The sequence below is a fragment of the Hordeum vulgare genome, chromosome 4H (assembly GCF_904849725.1).
Source record: "Hordeum vulgare subsp. vulgare chromosome 4H, MorexV3_pseudomolecules_assembly, whole genome shotgun sequence".
Lineage (NCBI taxonomy): Eukaryota > Viridiplantae > Streptophyta > Magnoliopsida > Poales > Poaceae > Hordeum > Hordeum vulgare.
The window spans coordinates 113,592,368-113,612,169 of record NC_058521.1 but is presented as its reverse complement, the minus strand read 5'-3'; positions in this window follow the sequence as shown (position 1 = coordinate 113,612,169).

Below are 19,802 nucleotides of genomic sequence, written 5' to 3'. Positions count from 1 at the left end.
TGTCGGAGGTGATGAGGCACCCTCAAGCCATTGAGATGCATGAGGGGGTGCTTCACATTCGGGATGTTCAAGGTCCCAAGAAGGAGGGAAGCGAGAAGGCTAGGCTTGCAGAGGTGGAACAGGAGATCTTCAAGTGCCAAGGGATGGTTGAACGTGGTTTGAGTGCACACTCGATGATCGCATACTTCATCCGGGAGAACAAGATGGACACCAAGAAAGTGGGGGAGGTTCTTTTCAAACTTCAAGAGCGGGTCGATCACCTCCAAGATCAAGTTTATGAACTCCAAAGCCAAAACTGCGAGTATGAATCTAGGTTTCACAGGATGAGCTTTGCTACCGGTTTTAGGACTCCCAAAAAAAATTCTCTTATTATGATGGGGAATCTACACCTTGGAAGGGAGAGGACACCTCGACCACACCACCACCATCACCTGCGAAGGACGCTTGAGTACTTGGGTATGGGCACCACCCTTGGCTTTTTTCAAGCTTGGGGGAGGTGCCCCGGTATCGTATCACCATCACTTCCATCATCATTACTATCTATCTTAGTTTGATCTTTAGTTTTCATGGATTAGAAATTTAAAATTTCATATTTTCTTTTCTTAGTATTTTTTCTTCGAGTTCCATCTATCCTTGTAATCGAGTATGCGAGATATATAATAAAGATTAGTTAAGTTTTTGTGGTTTACCCGCGGGCACCCGTCATCATAGCATGTCAATAAAAATAAAGATATAGATCATATGCTCATACCATGAGAAGTAATGACTTCACATAGTAAAGAGTATAAGTGATGAAGGTTGTTGAAAATAAACAAACATAGTATTAGTCATGGCTACAATCTAAGCAAGACTATGAAAGATGAGAGGAGATTCTCATATAAATATACTATCTTGGACATCTTTTATGATTGTGAGCCCTCATCAAATATTATACAATGATCAAGTGTTGACATAGGACATGGAAGACAACATAATGGTGATTGTATTTCACACTCATATAGAAGTTATATGGTCGTGGATCGTTTAACATGTGCTGCTTGCTTTAGACCTTTTGCTAACCCAAAAACTTCACACTAAGTAGATATACTACTTGCGCACCCATAACCCCGAAACCCGGTTTCTTGCCATGAGAGTCCACCATACCTACCCATTGATTTAGTAAGATCCTTCAAGTAAGTTGCCATCGGTGAACCAAGCAATATAATGTTGCTCCTAAATGTATATGTTCTTTTATCGCAAGGGAAAATAAACTTTGTACGATCTTGTGATGACAAAGAAATAAAAGGGACGAACTGCATAATAAAGTTTGTTATCACAAGGGGAAATATAAAATGACATCCCTTTGCATTAAGAGTTTGCACATTCAAAAACCAAAAAGTGCATGGCAACCTCTGCTTCCCTCTGCGAAGGGCCTATCTTTTATCTTTGAAGTTCACTCTTGTGCGTGATTCACTAAATTCATTCTTCTTTATACCTATGAATTTTATAGTGGCAAGCATCATATGTCGAGGAAAGATTTAGATTTATATATCCAAGTGAATGTAGATTATCATAATTCATTATTGTTGACATTATACTTGAGGTAAATGAGTTGGGCGGCGAATCATTCAAGCCCCTATCTTCCCATGTGTCCTATGAAAACATGAACTCCAAAAATATGACTTGAGGATGAGCAATCATAGAAGAATAACTGATAGTTGAGTATGTGAACTTGCTAATAAAAAATCTCTTACACAGACTCTCCACTGAAATATGTTTAATTATGATTGACCCAGTGACTGAGAACATTGTTTGTTGTTTGTCAATAAAGTTAATGCTTCATACTCCAATATTTGTGAATGGAATGTTACTTGTTTATGAGAAGATATATTATAAAATAGTTGCTACTATGCTAATATTCATTACGCTCTGATGTTCGTATTTTATTTTTATAGACTTCTCCCTCTCAAATCATGTGGTCATTATTATCGAGATCAACTTTCGCTTGAGGACAAGCAAGGTCTAAGCTTGGGGGAGTTCATACGTCCATTTTGCATCATGAATCTTTATTGATATTTGTCTTATTATTGTCCATTATTCCATGTTATTATGTAATTCTTATGTCTATTCTCTCTGAATATGCAAGGTACATTACAACGATGGAAGTTTCTAGAAACTAGAACTCTAGACCGAGAAACCGACAAAGAGGCACAAAAATCAAGTTTCTCCAAATGACCTGAAACTTCATGGAGAATTTTTCTGGAATATATAAGAATTACTGGGTCAAAATACATCATAAAAGGGAAGCCAGCTGGACACAAGCCAACATCCCCCCCAAGGCCGCGCCCTGATGGCTTGTGGGTCCCCTGCTCAACCTCTAATGCCCCTCATCTCCTATATGGCGTGTTTTACCCTAGAAAAAAATCAAGAGATAACTTTCGGGAAGAAGAGCCACCGTCTCGAGGAAGAAACTTGGGAAGATGCCCTTTTGCTCTCCGGCAAAGCGATTCTACCAGAGAAATTCCTCTCTAAGAGGGGGGAATCGTAGCCATCGTCATCACCAATGCTTCCTCCTCCGTGCGAGGACAAATCTTCATCAACATATTCACCAACACCATATCATCTCCAACCCTAGTTCATCTCATGTATCCATTCTTTGTACCAAAACCTCAGATTGGTACATGTGGGTTGCTAGTTGTGTTAATTACATCTTATAGTTGATGCTAGTTGGATTACTTGGTGGAAGAAATTATGTTCAGACCCTTAATCATTATTATTATACCTCTGATGTTGAACATGCTGATGAGGTGTGAGTAGTTACTATTGTTCATGGGCACATGGGAGAAGTCTGGTTATAAGTAATCAGATAAAGTTGGTATTCGTTTAATATTTTAATTATATGTATGTTGTTACTTCCTTTAGTGGTGTCATGTGAATGTCGACTACATGACACTTCACCATGTTATGGGCCTAAGGGAAGTCATTGTGGAGTAACAAGTAGATGGTGGGTTACGAGTGTGCCAGAATCTTAAACCCCGGTTTATGTGTTGTTTCATAAGGGGCTAATTTGGATCCACATGTTTGATGCTATGGTTAGATTTATCTTAATTCTTCTACAGTAGTTGCAGATGCTTGCGAGAGGATTTAATCATAAGTAGGTTGTTAGTTCAAGTAAGAACATCGCCTTAGCACCTGTCCACCCACATATCATATTATCAAAGTAGTGAACGCGAATCAACTCAGTATGATGAACATGACTATATAGATATTCCCATGTGTCCTCGAAAGCACTTGCTTTATATAAGAGTACTTTCAAGCTTGTCCTTTGCTATAAAATGGATTAGGCTAACTTGTTGCACCTTTGTTACTATTGTTACTTGTCACCAGTTACGAACTATCTTGCTACAGAACTATCTATCACTCCTATTTACAACACTTGCAAAGAATACCTTGCTAAAAACTGCTTATCATTTCCTTCTGCTCCTCATTTGTTTCTACACTCTCACTTATTGAAAGGACTACGATTGATCCCCTATACTTGTGGGTCCTTAATACTTCCCACTATTCTCTTGGTATGTCGTTCCCCTGATTGGTTGATTGACACAGGTGCTAATGTGCATGTATGCGGTGATATTTCCATGTTTTCCTCTTATCAGGCCGCAGGAACTACCTCCGTGCTGATGGGGAAATGGTTCAAGTGCTTCTTTTTGTGGTGTTGGCATGGTCGATCTGAAGTTTACTTCGGTGAAGATCATGTGGTTGAAGAACGTGCATTATGTCCACTCCGTCAATAAAAATCTTGTTAGCAGATCTCTTGTGTGTAGAGATGGCTACAAGCTTGTCTTTGAGTCCAATAAATTTGTAATATCTAAGTATGGAACTATTGTTGGTAAAGGTTATGAGTTATGAGGCTTGTTCATACTATCCTTGTCAGACGTTTGTAATAAAGTTATTAATCATGTTTGCAACAATAGTGAATCAAATGTTTGGCATTCACGTCTTTGTCATGTTAATTTTGGTTGTATGACGCGACTAGCCAAGTTTAACTTAATCCCGAACTTCACCGTTGTCAAGGGATCTAAGTGTCAAGTTTGTGTGCAAGCTAAGAAACCTCGTAAGTCTCATACAACTGCGGAAACAAGAAATCTTGCGCCACTAGAACTCGTACGTTCAGATATTTGTGAAATGAATGGTGTTCTGAAGAAAGGTGGAAAGAAATATTTTACGATGTTAATCAACGACCACACTATATATTGCCGTATATATCTTTTAAAATCAAAAGACGGGGCTTTAAAAAATTTAAAGATCTATAAAGCTGAAGTGGAAAACTAACTTGATCGGAAAATCAAAAGGCTTAGGTCCGATCGTGGTGGAGAGTATTTTTCCAATGTGTTTGATTCTTTTTGTGCGGAACATTGTATAATCCATGAGAGAACGCCTCCCTATTCACCTTAGTTAAAATGGGGTAGCCTAAAGAAAGAACCGTACTCTAACTGATTTGGTTAACGCCTTGTTAGACACATCGGGTCTCTCTAAGGTATGGTGAGGGAGGCGATATTGACTGCATGTTGCTGGCAGTCCCCGGCAACGGCGCCAGAAAATAACTTCTTCCAGTTGCTCAACAATTAGCAATTGTCTTGCAATGGCCCACCAGCGTGTGGGATCGCGACAGTTTTCGAGGGTAGAGTATTCAACCCAAATTTGTTGGTTCGACGCGATGGGAGTGAAAGGATATTCTCCAGTATTAGCAGTTGAGTTGTCGGCTCAACCACACCTGAAATATTAGTATCTGCAAGCAGGATATAAGCAGCAAAGGTAGTATCATAGCAACGGTGCTAGGAAAGAATTTGTTGACGGCATATTATTCCTAACTGGAGTATCAATGGCGCTAGAAAAGTATTGTAGCTGGTAGTAGCAGTGTAACGAGTAACAACACTCGCAAGGAACAACAGTAGTGACAGCAGTAGCAAGTAGCAGCAGTAGCGAGTAACAGCAGTAGCAAGTAGCAGCAGTAGCGAGTAACAGCAGTAGCAAGTAACAGTAGTGGCAGCAGCAGCAGGACAAAGCAAGTAACAGTAGGAGCAAGTAACAGTAGCAGCAACAGTAGTAATAGCAGCAGCAAGTAACAATGGCAGTGGGACAAACTCGTAGGCAATGGATCGGTGATTTGTTGGATGACATTCATCATGCAACAGTTATAACACGGAGAGATATGTGGCTAGCTCCCGTTCGTCAATGTGATGTAGGCATGCATTCCGTGTGTAGTCATACGTGCTTACGGAAAAGAACTTGCATGACATCTATTGTCCATCCCTCCCGTGGCAGCGGGGTCCAAATGGATACTACAGGATATTAAGGTTCTCCTTTTAATAAAGAACCGGACCAACGCATTAGCACTTGGTGAAAACATGAACTCCTCAAACTATGGTCATCACCGGGAGTGGTTCCGGTTATTGTCACTCCGGGGTTGCCGGATCATAACACATAGTAGGTAACTACAACTTGCAAGATCGGATCTAAAACACACATATATTGGTGACAACATAATAATTTCAGATCTAAAATCATGGCACTCGGGCCCTAGTGACAAGCATTAAGCATGGCAAAGTAGTAGCAACATCAATCTTAGAACATAGTGGATACTAGGGATCAATCCCCGTCAAAACTAACTCGATTACATGATAGATCTCATCCTACTCATCACCGCCCAGCGAGCCTACGAATAGATTACTCACAAACGATGAAGAGCTTCATGGAATTGGAGAGGGAAGAAGGTTGATGATGACGATGGCGACGATCTCCTTGATTCGGAGCCCAAAGCGGACTCCAGATCTGCCCTCCTGGGCAAGAACGGGATGTGGCGGCGTCTGTGGATCGTAAAAAGCGATGAACTCCTCTCTCTTGATTTTTTTCGGGACGAAAGGGAATATATAGAGCTGAGTTTTGAGGCGGTGGAGTCTCGTGGGCCCCACAAGCCCTGACGGTGTGGCCTGGGGGGTGGCCGCGGCCAGTGGGCTTGTGGCCCACTGGTTCACCCCCTCTGGTGGATCTTTGCGCAGGTATTTTTCATATTTTCCAGAAATATTCTCCGTAAATTTTCAGGACGTTCTCAGAACTTTCATTTCTGCAGAAAAACAACACCATGGCAATTCTGCTGAAAACAACGACAGTCTGGGTTAGTTCCATTCAAATCGAGCAAATTAGAGTCCAAAACAAGGGCAAAAGAGTTTCGAAAAGTAGATACGATGGAGACGTATCAACTCCCCCAAGCTTAAAACCTTGCTTGTCCTCAAGCAACTCAGTTGACAAACTGAAAGAGAAAGAAAAACTTTGACAAACTCTGTTTGATCTTGTTGTTGCTACTATGTCTAACTCATAACCAGAATTACAGCAAGATCACAAGTTAACCACATAAGCAAGTGACACATAGGTCTCACGGTAAACTAATATCAATGGCATAATCAGCTAGCGAGCAAATAATAATGAGTTTCAGATACCAACAATTCAAAAAAAAACAAGCATGAAGCAGTATGAATAGGTGGTATCTCGCTAGCTCTTTATGAGACCGCAAAACATAAATGCAGAGCACTTTCAAAGATCAAGGGCTGACTAAACATTGTAATTCATAGCAACGAAGATCCAGTCATAGTCATACTCAATATCAGTCAAAAGCGAAGAATGAAAATGACAGCGGTGCTCTCTAATTGGTGCTTATATAAGAGGAGGATGAATCGACAGGAAAATAAATAGACATGCCCTTCGCAGAGGGAAGCATTGATTTGCAGAGGTGCCAGAGCTCATGCTTTGAAAACAGAGATAATAATTTTGGGTGGCATGCTTTCGTTGTCAACGCAATGACCAAGAGTTCTCAATATCTTCCATGCTACTCATGCTATAGGCGGTTCCCTAACATAAAAGTAAAGTTTTAACTCCCCCACCACCAATCAATCACACTCCACGGCTAGCCGAATCCTCGGGTACCGTCCATACTAACATCAATCCGGGGGGAGCCTTGTTTTATAGTTATGTTTTCGATTTAAGCGTGGAACTGGGCATTCCAATTACCGGCCCCTTTCTCATGAATGACAGTGAATAAACACATGTCGAGGATAACACGCCTAACATGGAAGATACCAATAGCCCCCTGTCACCACATGAGCGGTTCGGGAATGCAAAACAGATTATTTCTTGAAGGTTTAGAGAATGGCACATGCAAATTTACTTGGAACGGCAGGTAGATACCGCAAATAGGTAGGTATGGTGGACTCTCATGGAAAAACTCTTGGGTTTATGGAAGTGGATGCACAAGCAGTATTCCGTTTAGTACAAGTGAAGGCTAGCAAAAGACTGGGAAGCGACCAACTAGAGAGCGACAACAGTCATCAAGATGCAATGAGTTTGACTAACATCGAGTGCAAGCATGAGCAGGATATATATCACCATGAACACTAACACCATAGAGGCTATGTTTATTTTGTTTCAACTACATGCATAAACATGCGCCAAGTCAAGCCACTTGAATCATTCAAAGGAGAATGCCATCCTGTCATACTACATCATAGTCATCTCAAAATCTATGTTGGCATTCAAGAAAAACCATTATAAGCTCCTAGCTAATTAAGCATGGCATCAGAAACTATGATCTCTAAGTTGTCATTGCAAACATGGTTCTCTCTCAACAAAGTTGAATCTGGGATGACAAGCTAGTCATATTTACAAAAACAAAATAGATAGAGTTCATACCAGCTTTTCCAGTCTCAGTCACTTCATCATATATCATCATTATTGCCTTTCACTTGCACGATCGAACGATGTGAACAATAATAAGAGTGCTCATGCATTGGACTAAGCTGAATCTGCAGGCAAACACAAAGGAGAAGACAAAGTAATATGGCTCTTTAACAAATGAACAGGTATGCATGCGAGAGCCACTAAACATTGTAACCATGGTCTTCTACCTTGACTCAAATAAAAAGAAAACTATTTACATGGGAAAGCTCCCAACAAGCAAAAGAAGAAAGGAAAATATTTTTGGGTTTTCTCAAAAGGACACAAAACAAGAACACAAGAAAACGAAAATAAACTAGCATGGATAATACAGTGGCAAAGTGTAAACACCGACTAACAAAGTGAAAGCATAAGCATGAATGTAAAGTTGGTGCAAACACGTATTCCCCCAAGCTTAGGCTTTTGGCCTAGCTTGGTCTATTCCCAAGGAGGGAAATAATCAGCTCCGGGATACTCCGGAGCAGACTGTGGATGCCACTGCTGTGTGAGCTCCTGTGGCTCCCACTGATAAACTGGCGTCTCGTACTCGACTGGCGGCTCGGGCACGGGTACCTGTGGTTGGGCCAAGCCCCAATATGCATAGATGTCCGAGGGCATAATAGTGTACCTGCCTGCATGAAGATTGAACAAATAAGGAGCACGCAAATTAATAGTCTCTCGAGTACCCTGACTAAATACCAGGTTATAAATCATCCATCTACTAGCATCTCTATCCAGAAAATCATGGCGAACCATGCTGTCATAATCTAGATATTTCTCAGGAAGAAGCATTTCTTCTTCCTCGCGAAGTCTAATAGGTATCTCAAAGTGTCTAGCAAGACGAGTAGCATAGATAGCTCCATAGACGACACGTTTGGAACGGTTTGTGTTCAACCGCTGAGCTACTATAGCACCTAGGCTATAAGTCTTATTGTTATAAAGGCCTTCGCGCAAAACTGCAAGGTCTGGAGAGCTAAGTGATCCAGCCTCCCCACGGCCAATCAAACATTTTCCCACAAATAATGAGAAGTACCGAAGCACAGGAAAATGTATGCTAGCAATTCTAGCACGAGACACTCCTCTCTCCTCTCCAACAGCAATAGTATCTATGAAAGCCTCCAAGTCCCGTGGACGAGGATCATGATTATCCCCAACATAAGGTAATTTGCAAATATCGTATAACATGAACTCAACCATAGGAGGATTCTTCCTCGGATAAAAGTTGAAGCTTTGAACGAAAATATTGGTGAGAAGGAGGTATTGTGGGCACTTATCTTCAACAAACGCGGTAAGACCTGTGTTCTCCACCAAGTAATAAAAGTCTTCATAAAGCCGAGCGGCGCGCACAAATTCATCACTTGGCCACTCGCATGCTCGAACTTCTGTGACTCGAGGAACCACGTAGTTGGGGTGGTTCTTCTCATCCTCCTTGGGGGTACGGCTTGAGGAGCCTCTCAAGATCTTTTCCCTTTTCTAACTCTGGAAAATTCTGAAATTTTTAGAGACTTCGAAACAAAAGTGAGTAAGGATTAACCCAACTCGTAGCAACTACTCCTACTAGTGCCTAGAGACCGTATCACACGTTAAAACTACTTGGGACCAGCTAAAATCAACATTTCAAGCTCAAGAACAGGGTCACCAAGGTAGCAAGAATACGCGAAGGATAAAGCACTAGAGTAGAAACTAATTGGACCAATGGAGGAGTCACTTACCAAGGAGTAATTTCCCCAAAACGGTTCGGAGAATGGTGCTTTGAGCAAGGAGATCGAAGATCATAGCCAAACGAGCAAGAACACGGGTTTGAGCTGCGAAACAATTTTTTCTGGAGGTAGAAGAAGAGGATGGGAGATGGAATGAGTGGAGGGGGTCGCTGTGGGCCCCACAATCTTGGTAGTCGCGGCCAGGGGGAGGCCGCGGCTACAGGGCTTGTGGCCCACTGGTGTGGCCCCTAGGCCAGCTCTCAGTCCCAATATTTTTCAAATAATCCAGAAAAAATCATATTTTATTTTCAAGACCATCGGAGAACTTTTATTTTCGGGTACTTTTCTCGGGGACGCTAAAACAGAAAACAGGAAAAACTAAACTAAATCTATCATTTTCCTTCTAAACAACAGAAATTGAAAGCTTAAAACAGAGGTATGTGACTCCTTGATTCATCCATTTCATGGTCATCGAAAGAAATCCGTCAATGGGGTTGATCAAATCCTCATGACAAAACTTTTTTGAATCACAAAAGGAAACAGAGAATTGTCGAATAGCCACTAAGTCACCTCAATAGGGATATGAATCTCCCCGACAAGCTAATCATACTTCATCTTAACACGAGGAATAGGGCATTCAAAGCTCCCAATAAGAATCGATGAAGTTTTTTCGATAGCATTGATGCAATGTACTTGATATCGTTTCTTCGGAAAGTGCACTGTATGCTCATTGCCGTTGACATCGAAGGTGACATTGCCTTTGCTGCAATCTATAACAGCCCTTGCGGTGTTTAAGAATGGTCTTCCAAGAATGATCGCCATGGCATCATCCTCGGGAATATCCAGGATAACAAAGGCCGTTAAGATAGTAACGTTAGCAACCACAACAGGCACATCCTCGCAAATGCCGACAGGGAAAACAGTTGATTTGTCGGCCATTTGCAGAGAAATTTCAGTGGGTGTCAACTTATCCAATTCAAGTCTACGATAAAGAGAGAGAGGCATAACACTAATACTGGCTCCAAGGTCACATAAGGTAGTTCTTACGTAGTTTCCTTTAATGGAGCAAGGTATAGTGGGCACTCCGGCATCACCAAGTTTCTTAGGAGTTCCACCTTTGAAAGTGTAATTGGCGAGCATGGTGGAGATCTCAAGATCTGGTATCTTCCGTTTATTAGTCACGATATATTTCATGTACTTGGCATATGGAGACATTTTGAGCATATCAATTAACCGCATCTGGAGAAAGACGGGTCTCAACATTTGAATAAAGCGCTCAAAATCCTCATCATCCTTTTTCTTGGATGGCTTAGGAGGAAAGGGCATGGGTGTGTGAACCCATGGCTCCCTTTCTTTACCTTGCTTCCTAGCAGTGAAGTCATTCTTATCGTATCTCTTAGGTTGTGGGTTATCAGGACTAACCGTAGGTTCAATCTCCACATCCTTATCATTGCTAGGTTGAGCATTATTATGAACATCGATGTCCATATTGTCACTAGGTTCATGTTCATCACCAGATTGTGTTTCTGCATCAGACACAGAAATATCATTTGGTTCTTCAGGTGTGACAGTATTTGGTGAACTGACATGTAGGTTTCTATCATTCTTCTTCTTCTTAGGATGACAGGGTGTATCAACATTAATTCCTTGAGAATCTTGATCAATTCTCTTATGATGGCCTTCAGGATACAAAGGTTCCCGAGTCATTTTGCCTCCTCTTGTAATGACTTTGATAGAGTTGTCATTTAATTCATTGAGCAAGTCACTCTGAGCTTTAAGTACTTGTTCTACCTGAGTAGTAATCAGAGAGGTATGTTTACTCAGAAGCTTCAGATCATTGACATTTCTGTCTACACAAGCACTTAAATGACTAAGCATACGAATACTTTGTTCAATTGTCTGCTAACATAATCATTGAAACTCTGTTGTTTGGCAACAAAGTTTTGAAATTCATCAAAGCATAGGCTAGGAGGTTTGTCAAAAGCAATATCACTCTCATTGAATCTACGCAAAGAATTCACCTCTACTACATGTATCGGGTTATCGAGACCATGGATCTCCTCGATGGGCGGTAGATTTTTGACTTCTTCAGATCTAATGCCTTCCTCTTGCATAGATTTCTTGGCTTCCTACATATCTTCTGGACTGAGGAATAGAATACCTCCTTTCTTAGGAGTTGGCTTAGGAGGTGGTTTAGGAATAGTCCAAGCATTATCGTTGATCAAGATGTTATTCAGTAGGATCTCAGCTTGTTCTATAGTTCGTTCCCTAAAAACACAACCGACACAACTATCTAGGTGGTCTCTAGAGGCATCGGTAAGTCCGTTATAGAAGATATCAAGTATCTCGTTCTTCTTAAGAGGGTGATCAGGCAAAGCATTCTGTAGCCGAATGAGCCTCCCCCAAGCTTGTGGGACACTCTCTTCTTTGAGTTGAGAAAAGTTGTATATTTCCTACAAGGCAGCTTGCTTCTTATGGGCAGGGAAATATTTCTCATAGAAGTAATAGACCATATCCTGGGGACTACTCACACATCCAGGATCAAGAGAAGTGAACTAGGCTTTAGCGTCATCCTTTAGAGAGAAAGGAAACAACTTAAGGATATAGTAGTAGCGGATCTTCTCCTCACTAGTGAAAAGGGTGGCTATATCGTGTAGTTTGGTAAGATGGGCTACGACCATCTCAGACTCATAACCGTGGAAAGGATCAGATTCGACTAGAGAGATTATCTCAGGGTCAATAGAGAATTCATAATCCTCATCGGTGATAAAGATAGGTGAAGTGGCAAACTTTGGGTCGTATTTCATCCTAGCTTTCAGACATTTTTCCTTCCACTTGAGAAGTAATTTCTCAGCGTCATAGGAATCCTTACACGCAAGAAAATCCTCAGCTATCTCTCATTCCATAACATAACCCTGAGGTATATCAGGCAATTCATATCTAGGAGAGCTAGATCTAGCAGGAGCAAAAGCAGGTTCTATCTCAATAGTATCAGCAGTTTCATAAGCATCACGAGCATTGGGAGTAACTCTAGCAATATGAGCATCAAGGAATACCCCTAGTGGCATATCAGGCAAAGTAGTATCTCTAGTAGTATCAAGCATAGCATCATCAGGCAAAATAACATCTCTAGCATCATCAGGCAAAGCAGTATCAAGCATAGCATCATGGATAGCTGTATCAGGCATAGCATCTCTAGCAGTATCAGGCATAGTATCTCTAGCAGTATCACGCATAGTAGCATCATAAGCATCATTAATAGCAGTAGCATCTCTAGCATCATCTAGCACATGCGACATATCAAGATTTCTAGCAGGAGATGGAGTCGCAAACTTACTCATAACTGAAGGTGAATCAAGTGCAGAGCTAGATGGCAGTTCCTTACCTCCCCTCATAGTTGAGGGCAAGACTTTGGTTCTTGGATCTTTCAGATTCTTCATAGTGATCAGCAGATATAAATCCCAAGTGACTCAGAGAATATAGCTATCCCTCCCCGGCAACGGCGCCAGAAAAGAGCCGCTGGCAGTCCCCAGCAACGGCGCTAGAAAAGAACTGCTTCCAGTTGCTCAACAATTAGCAATTTTCTTGCAATGGCCCACCAGCGTGTGGGATCGCAATAGTTTTCGAGGGTAGAGTATTCAACCCAAATTTGTTGGTTCGACACGATGGGAGTGAAAGGATATTCTCTAGTATTAGCAGTTGAGTTGTCGGCTCAACCACACTTGAAAGATTAGTATGTGCAAGTAGGATATAAGCAGCAAAGGTAGTATGATAGCAACTGTGCTAGGAAAGAATCCGTTGACGGAAAATTATTCCTAACGGAAGTATCAATGGCGCGAGAAAAGTATTGTAGCAGGTAGTAGCAGTATAACGAGTAACAGAAGTGGCAAGGAACATCAGTAGTGACAGCAGTAGCAAGTAGCAGCAGTAGCAAGTAACAGAAGTAGCAAGTAGCAGCAGTAGCGAGTAACAGCAGTAGCAAGTAACAGTAGTAGAAACAGTAGTGGCAGCAGCAGCAGGACAAAGCAAGTAACAGTAGCAGCAAGTAACAGTAGCAGCAACAGTAGTAACAACAGCGGCAAGTAACAATGGCAGTGGGACAAACTCGTAGGCAATGGATCGGTGATTTGTTGGATGACATTCATCATGCAACAGTTATAACACAAAGAGATATGTGGCTAGCTCCCATTCGTCAATGTGATGTAGGCATGCATTCCGTGTGTAGTCATACGTGCTTAGGGAAAAGAACTTGCATGACATCTATTGTCCATCCCTCCTGTGGCAGCGGGGTCCAAATGGATACTACGTGATATTAAGGTTCTCCTTTTAATAAGGAACCAGACCAACGCTTTAGCACTTGGTGAACACATGAACTCCTCAAACTATGGTCATCACCGGGAGTGGTTCCGGTTATTGTCACTCCGGGGTTGCCGGATCATAACACATAGTAGGTAACTACAACTTGCAAGATCGGATCTAAAACACACATATATTGGTGACAACATAATAATTTTAGATCTGAAATCATGGCACTCGGGCCCTAGTGACAAGCTTAAGCATGGAAAAGTAGTAGCAACATCAATCTCAGAATATAGTGGATACTAGGGATCAATCCCCGTCAAAACTAACTCGATTACATGATAGATCTCATCCTACTCATCACCGCCCAGCGAGCCTACGAATAGATTACTCACGAACGATGAAGAGCTTCATGGAATTGGAGAGGGAAGAAGGTTGATGATGACGATGGCGACGATCTCCTTGATCCGGAGCCCGAAACGGACTCCAGATCTGCCCTCCAGGGCAAGAACGGGATGTGGCGGCGCCTCTGGATTGTAAAACGCAATGAACTCCTCTCTCTTGATTTTTTTAGGGACGAAAGGGAATATATAGAGCTGAGTTTGGAGGCGGTGGAGTCTCGTGGGCCCCACAAGCCCTGACGGCGCGGCCTGGGGGGTGGCCGCGGCCAGTGGGCTTGTGGCCCACTGGTTCACCCCCTCTGGTGGATCTTTGCGCATGTATTTTTCATATTTTCCAGAAATATTCTCCGTAAATTTTCAGGACGTTCCGAGAACTTTCATTTCTGCACAAAAACAACACCATGGCAATTCTACTGAAAATAGCGTCAGTCCGGGTTAGTTCCATTCAAATCATGCAAATTAGAGTCCAAAACAAGGGCAAAAGAGTTTGGAAAAGTAGATACGATGGAGACGTATCACATGTCATTTCCTAAACCTAGCTCCCACAAAGAACAAAGAGATAACTCCATTCAAGGAATGAGAGAAATAAAGGTTAGAACTCTCTTACCTACGAACTTGGGGCTGCTTGGCAAAAGTCAATATACCAAGTCCAAAGAAGCGAAAACTTGGACAAAAAACTATGGATTGTGTTTTCTTAGGCTATGCTTTTCATAGCGTTGGTTATAGATTCTTGATTGTAAAATCCGAGGTACCTGACATGCATGTTGGTACAATTATGGAGTTGAATGATGTGAATTTCTTTGAAGATATCTTTCCCATGAAGGATATGGGTAGCTCATCAAATTAGGAGTTGCCCAGTTCATCGAGTGAAGATGTAGTTACCATTTCTAAACCTACCATTCAGATGCAACATCTTGAAGATCCTATGGAGGACAATAATGAGACTCCTAAAAGGAGCAAGAGATAGAGCACTGCAAAGTGCTTTGATGAGGATTTTCTTGTATATCTCATATATGAGACCCTGAGTTCTATTTCAGAAGCCTATGCATATGAAGATGATAACTACTGGAAGGAAGCGGTCCATAGTGAGGTGTATTCCATCTTGGCAAATGAAACTTGGGAGATAACTAACCGTCCTTATGGGTGCAAACCTATAGGGTGCAAATGGGTATTCAATAATAAGCTTATGCCTGATGGTACTATTTAAAAGTATAAGGCACGACTCATGGCCAAGGGATATATACAAAAGGAAGGTGAAGACTTCTTTGATACTTACTCACCTTTGGCTCGACTAACCACTATTTGAGTGCTTTCACTAGCTGCCTCATGGTCTTCTCGTTCATCAAACGGATGTTAAGACTACTTTCCTAAATGAAGAGTTGGATGAGAAATTTACATGGAACAACTAGATGGGTTTAGAGTGGACGACCATGAAGGAAGTTCTGCAAATTGTTGAAGTCTTTGTACGGACTTGAGAAAGAACCTAAGCAGTGGCAAGAGAAGTTTGAAAGAACTTTAATAGTTGTAGGCTTTGTTGTAAACGAAGCTTACAAATGTGTGTACTATTGCCATGGTGGGGGCGATGGGGTTATCATTTGCTTGTATGTTGATGACATATTGATTTTCAGAACAAATCTGAATGTTATTAAGGAGGTTGAGGATTTCTTATCTCGTTGTTTCGAGATGAAGGATTTATGAGTAGGTGATGTTATTCTGAATATCTAGCTATTGAGAAATGATGATGGTTGGCTTACATTGCTTCAATCTCACTATGTGGAAAAGATCTTGAGTCGCTTTGGTTATAGTGACTGCAAGCCCTCTCCAACACCTTATGATGCTAGTGTGTTGCTTCGAAAGAATCGAATAATTTCTAGAGAACAATTGAAATACTCTTGGATAATTCGGTCACTTATGTATTTAGCCAATGCTACGACACCTAACATCTCTTTTGATGTTAGAAAACTAAGCCGGTTTGTCTCACAACCAGGAGATGATCATTGGAAAGCTTTAGAACGAGTTATGCGCTAGTTGAAGGGCACTACAAGTTAGGGAATTCACTACATTGGGTACCCAAAGGTACTAGAAGGGTATAGTGACTCAAACTGGATCTCTGATGCTCATGAGATAAAGGCCACAAGCGGATATGTATTAACTCATGGTGGTGGCTGATGACCCACAAGTATAGGGGATCAATCGTAGTCCTTTCGATAAGTAAGAGTTTCGAACCCAACGAGGAGGAGAAGGCTCTGATAAACGGTTTTCAGCAAGGTAATAACTGCAAGCACTGAAAGTAGCGGTAACAAGTGATGGTGTAGTGAGGTGAAACGTAGCAAGCGAAAAGTAACAAGTAACAAGTAGTAGCAATGGTGCAGCAAGTGGCTGAATCCCTTTTGTAGCAAGGGACAAGCCTGGACAAAGTCTTGTAAGAGGAAAAACGCTCCCGAGGACACACGGGAATTTCTGTCATGCTAGTTTCATCATGTTCATACGATTCGCGTTCGTTACTTTGATAGTTTGATACGTGGGTGGACCGGCGCTTGGGTACTGCCCTTACTTGGACAAGAATCCACTTATGATTAACCCCTCTCGCAAGCATCCGCAACTACGAAAGAAGAATTAAGACAACGTCTAACCATAGCATTAAACTAGTGGATCCAAATCAGCCCCTTACGAAGCAACACATAGACTGGGGTTTAAGCTTCTGTCACTCCAGCAACCCATCATCTACTTACTACTCCCCAATGCCTTCCTCTAGGCCCAAATATGGTGAAGTGTTATGTAGTCGACGTTCACATAACACCACTAGAGGAAATACAACATACAACATATCCAAATACCAAACGAATATCAAATTCACATGACTATTATTAGCATGACTTATCCCATGTCCTCAGGAACAAAAGTAACTACTCACAAAGCATAATCATAATCATGATCAGAGGTTTAATGAATAGCATCAAGGATCTGAACATAAACTCTTCCACCAAGTAATCTAACTAGCATCAACTACAAAGAGTAATCAACACTACTAGCAACCTTACAAGTACCAATCGGAGTCGCGAGACGGAGATTGGTTACAAGAGATGAACTAGGGATTGGAGAGGAGATGGTGCTGATGAAGATGTTGATGGAGATGCCTCCCAGAGTGTTGGTGATGACGATGGCGACGATTTCCCCCTCCGGGAGGGATGTTTCCCCGGCAGGATCGTCCTGCCGGAGCTCTAGATTGGATCTGCTCAAGTTCCGCCTCGTGGCGGCGGAGAATCCACGAAAAAGCTCCACCCTGATTTTTTTCCGGACGAAATCCTTCATATAGCAAAAGAGGGGGCCAGTGGGCCGCCAGGGTGCCCACAAGCCCTGTTGCCGCGGCCAGGGGGGTAGGCCGCGGAAACCAGGCTTGTGGGCCCCTGGTTGCTCCCCTCTAGCACTTCTTTCGCCCAGTATTTTTTATAAAATCCAAAAAAATCCACGTTGATTTTCACGGCATTTGGAGTTGCGTAGAATAGAGCACTCAGACATGCTCCTTTTCCAGTCCAGAATTCCAGCTGCCGGTATTCTCCCTCTTGAAATAAACCTTGCAAAATAAGAGAGAAAAGGCATATGTAAGGTGCCACAAAGTAATATAACAGTCCATAAAGCGATAAATATCAACATGAAAGCATGATGCAAAATGTACATATCAACTCCCCCAAGCTTAGACCTCGCTTGTCCTCCAGCGAAAACAAAGACCCAAAACATGTCCACATGTTTAGGGATGAAGGTGTCGATAAGACAAAATACGAACATGAAGGCATCATGATCACACATAGAACAGCAATGCATCATAAATATTCTTATGGGAAAGTAACAATTCCTTCACAAAGCAAAGTATGAAACAAAAACCTTACCGAGAAGTGGCCAACAACCGTCCAAAGTCATTGAAGCAATTGCAATTTATCATATTGTTAGAAAGAGTCAAATAAGAGCTTGTAAAGAAAATCCACATACTCAATCATCTCTTTTGTTTTCCACAATTGCTACAACTCACGTGGTACCCATGGTATTCGAAGTTTCAGTTGGACATAGAGAAAGATAGGGGCTTATAGTTTGCCTCCCAACCATTTACCTCAAGGGTAAAGTCAACAATAATAAAGCATAAGTAGTCAGCTCCAAGTTGATATATGAATATAGATCTTTCCCAAGCATATGACGTTCACCAAGAAAAAGGCTAAATAAGGAATTGGTGAAGATCACCATGACTCTTACAAGGGAAAAAAGTAAAGGTACAAGATAGGCCCTTTGCAGAGGGAAGCAGAGGTTGTCATGCGCTTTTGAGGTTTGGATGTGTGTCCTCTTAGTGCGTAGGAACGTCACTTTATATTACCTCCTGTGATAATTAACTTTATTATGCAGTCTGTCACTTTTATGTCTTCCTCATCACAGGTCCGTACAAAGCTTATTTTCCACACACTAATAGATCATACATATTAGAGAGCAATTTTTGTTGCTTGCACTGATGACAACTTACTTGAGGGATCTTATTCAATCCATAGGTAGGTATGGTGGACACTCATGGCAAAACTGGGTTGAAGGTTTATGGATGCACAAGTAGTATCTCTACTTGGTGCGGGGAGTTTTGGCTAATATGAGGTGGAAGCAATCGTCACATGCTAAGGGATCTTTAATCATATAACATTGTTTGGAACCAAGCAAACACAATTCATTATGTTGTCTTCCTTGTCCAACATCTACTTCTAAGCATGTAATAGTTTGGTGAGTGCTCACAACTATAGAAAGTGTCTAAGATGATATATTTATATGTGAACCTCTCTTTCCTTATTTCTTCTTATTAATTGCAACAATGACCGAGGTTTATGTTGGTCTACTCTCAACAAGTTTCAATCATCATACTTGTTATATGTGAAGCTATCACTTTCCATAGGATCATCTCATGATCTTTCATGCTATCGTTCTTTTCATACTTTTGATCACGGCACAAAACAAAGCCCTTGACTAAGATACTCTTTATTATATAGCTCGCAAGCTCGAATACATCGGGGGAGACAGAAGGCAAAAGACTCAAACTAAAACACTAAAGACTTATTCCACTAAGAGAAGAAACAAAAACTGAAAAGGAAAGAACTAAAACAAAGGTAAAAGCAAAAGATATACAGGTGATACGATACTAGGGCAACTCCCCCAAGCTTGGCAAAAGCCAAGTGGATTGCACATACCAATGCTTAGTTATCTTCCTTTGGTTGTGATGGTGGTAGTGTTGTTGGAGTAGTCTGATCCTCCGTCTTCCAAGGCATAGGTGCTCCATCATGGCAGGATGAACGAGTCGCCGGAATCCTCAAATCTGCAGCCAACCATATTGATTTAAATCTATACTCATACTCACAGTTTTGGTTCTGCAGGTCATAGATCTGGCCCTGGAGTTGATCAACCTTGTCATAGAGCCTGGAGAGGTGCTTCCCAATGTCAATGGCATCCATCTTGTGTTTGCTGGTGAACTCCGTGATCATCATGTGGTTGGCGTTGAGTCCACGCTCCACCATCCCTTGGCACCTGAAGACTTGTTGCTCCATTGCTTCGAGCCTCGTCTCCATGCTTCCGGTCTTCTTAGGCCCCTCAACATCACGGATGTGCAACATCCCCTCGCTCATCTTGATAGATT